This window comes from Bison bison, unplaced genomic scaffold, assembly GCF_000754665.1.
Source record: "Bison bison bison isolate TAMUID 2011002044 unplaced genomic scaffold, Bison_UMD1.0 scf7180017863532, whole genome shotgun sequence".
Classification (NCBI taxonomy): domain Eukaryota; kingdom Metazoa; phylum Chordata; class Mammalia; order Artiodactyla; family Bovidae; genus Bison; species Bison bison.
Window position 1 is genome coordinate 3,919 of NW_011494104.1, and position 3,536 is coordinate 7,454.

Below are 3,536 nucleotides of genomic sequence, written 5' to 3' on the forward strand. Positions count from 1 at the left end.
CAAGGTGAAGACAGTCATCAGTCTGGGGGAAGATTCTGTTCAGTTCAGTTCAGTCGCTGAGTTGTGTCCGACTCTTTGCAACCCCATGACTAGCAGCACTCCAGGCTTCCCTGTCCATCACCAACTCCCGGAGTTCACTCAAACTCATGTCCCTTGAGTTGGTGATGCCATCCAGCCATCTCGTCCTCTGTCGTCCCCTTCCCCTCCTGCCCCCAATCCCTCCCAGCATCAGAGTCTTTTCCAATGAGTCAACTCTTCACATGAGGTGGCCAAAGTACTGGAGTTTCAGCTTTAGCATCATTCCTTCCAAAGAACCCCCAGGACTGATCTCCTTTAGAATAGACTGGTTGGATTACATGAAGCATAATCTATAAAAATGCCAAATCACTATGTTGTACACTTGAAAGTACTACAATATTTTAAGCCAACTGTATGTCAATTAAAAATAAGTAAACAAATAAATCTAAATATGATCTGTGTGCTAGAGAGACTGGAAGGCACCCCTGCAGCTCATTATGCTCTTGCCTTTGAGTCTGAGGCTTCTCAAACTAAAGTGATTATACTCATTCAAACATCATTTAATATAATTAAACATTCTGTGATCAAGTTTGCCTGATCCCGTGAGCACCTGAACAAGAGAACACAGTCTCTCCTCAGCCTACTTCTCCAGCCTCATTTCCAGTGAATCCCTGCCACCACCACCCCCTACCCCACATCACCAGTCAGCCACTCCAGACACAGAAGATTTCAGTGCCTTTCCAAACCCACCTGGTGCTTTCCCTCCTAGGACCCTATATCCCACCCAACATTTCTGCCTGAGTCCTGTCTGCTTTACCGTCCATTTCAAACTCTACCTCTTCACGTCACCCACCTGATTCTTACAGATAACTGTGTTTGCTCCAACAACAAAGGAAAAGCAAAGAGAGAGGCTGGCTCAATAACCCATCTCAAAGAACTCAGGGGGCAGTTTTGTCTAGAACTCAAGCCAAAGCTGTTTGCATTTCTGCAGTATCTCTCCTGCACCCCTCACCACCCAAAGCTTTCAGTCAAGTTTGTCCCAGGGGCAAATCCCATGATGTGATTAGTTATTTTGTGTCTAGAAATCAACAGGTTCCCTTAATTGACAGCAGAGCTGAAGTGAAGAAAGAGCTACAAGATTCACAACCAAGAACAATTTACCTAAAGCAAGATGTCCTTGTCACAGGTGGAAATGAAAAAGTGTGCTACAGGGAATCCACAAAACTATTGGGTGTGCCCTTTGGAACTTCCTGAAAAGTTTGGAATGGAATTTGGAAAGTTCTTCTGAGGTTCTTAACAGCTAAAATCTGGGGTTACAAAGGTATACAGTTATTGGAAAAAGTAAAACTTGTACAATCTTTTCTTTTAAAACTTCAAGGGGTCAAGGTTTATTTAGCTAGTCTGGTACTCATTGAACCTGGCATCTTTTGGAATTATTTAGGAGACTGTTAAAAATGTATGTATTTTTATATTTTGCAATACTTTTTATTTTCTATAGTTCCTTTGATCTTATTGTCCATGTGCAATGCACATTTTTATGTAGCTGCAATGCGATCACATACACTATTCACAGTCTGTGTTTTTTCTTAATATTAAACACACCTGCCATATTCCTCCAATCTTTACTTTATGGCTGCAGAAATGCCATTGTGGTGATTCACAATATATAAAAATGTGTATTTCTTAGATTTATCTTAGTATATCTCTACTTAAAAATATTAAGTTGCTCTCCATGCAAATTTTTAATAATTCAGCCCATGACTTGAGTTTTTGAATCAGTTATCCTAGTCCCACCACTTCAGTACACAGTTGCGATGAGGAAATTAACATGGTACGGCAGCCCACAAAGCCCAGCTTGACTTGGGGAGAAGATATTCAAGAGTCCCTGTAGTGCAAGGAGTGAGGACCAGGTTCATACCCTTAGTTGTTTCCTGTACTATTGTGGATAGTGTTAAGGAGAGTGGAGGTTTTAGGAGAATTAGAGAATTTTCACTTTGTAACTTGTTCTGAGGTTAGCTTTCCTTATAAGTCCCAGGGGGAGTACCTTTTGTCTTTGCTGAATATGCTTTTGGGGGGTGTTTGTTGACTTCAAAAATGTGTTTTGGTGCCTGCAGTAGTTCTAGCAATCACCTTTCTCATTTACTAGGGGACTAACGAAAGAGAGGGTCTTCCCAGGTGGCTCAGTGGTAAAGAATCTTGCTGCCAATGCAGGAGACACAAGAGATGTGGGCTTGATTCCTGGGTCAGGAGGATCCCCTGGAGTAGGAAATGGCAACCCATTCCAGTATTCTTGCCTGGTAATTTCCATGGAGAGAGGAGCCTGGTGGGCTATAGTCTAGGGGGTCATAAAGAGTCAGACAAGAATGACTGAGCATGCATACATACAGAGAAAGAGAGAGAATTTAAGAGTATGTGCCACATAAGAGTATGTGCCTAGAGAAGGAAATGGCAACGCACTCCGGTACTCCTGCCTGGAAAATTTCATGGCTGCAGGAACCTGGTGGGTTACAGTCCAAAGGATCACAAACAGTTGGACATGACTGTGACTTTACTTTCAAGAGTATGTGCATCACATAGCATCACTGATTCAAGGGACATGAATTTCGAGCAAACTCCAGAAGATAGTGTAGGACAGAGGAGACTGGTTGGCTACAGTCCAGGGGTTGCAAAGAGTCAGACATGACTGAATGACTAAACAACAACAGGAGCATGTGCAACAAGAGCTGGAGAGTGATGCTTACCACTTCTGAACTTACTCTATTTGACATCAAACATCCTTACTAACCTACTCATGTGAAGTTACTGTTTCTAGGTCTTGCTTCCCTTTCTCATACTTGCTAGAATGCACATGCTCACTAGTCAGTTTCACATGGACTCTTCCTATTCCCCACAGGTCCTACTCCCTATGGAGTCAGTCACAGACTGACTCCCTTTCCCTTACACTCACCTTTCCTGCAGAATTGATGACAGGCTCTAACGTTAGATCCAAGAAGCTCCTGATCTGCTGCCTGCCCTTGGCTGTGGGTGCAGTGACTGGTTTCCTCCCCACCAACGAGGAAGTATCTGTGCCACTCAGAGCTCAAGAAGCTCAGGGAGGGGAGGGCCCAGTGGTGATGACTTAAAGAGACAGCAACATTAACCATTGAACTAGTGGGTATGCAGTATTGTCACTGCATATCCTATCCCATGCTGATTCCCTGGTAGCTCAGCTGGTAAACTATCTGCCTGCAATGAAGGAGACCCTGGGTCAGAAAGATACCCTAAAGAGTAGATAAGCTACCCACTCCAGTTTTCTTGGGCTTCCCTGGTTAGCTCAGTCAGTAAAGAACCTGCCTGCAATGCAAGAACCTGGGATCGATCCTTGGGATGGGGAGGTCCCCTGGAGGAGGGCATGGTAACCTACTCCCGTATTCTTACCTGGAGAATCCTCATGGACAGAGGAACCTGGAGGGCTGCAGTCCATGGGGTCACAAAGAGTCAGACATGACTGAGCAACTAAGCACATCCTATCCCATAGC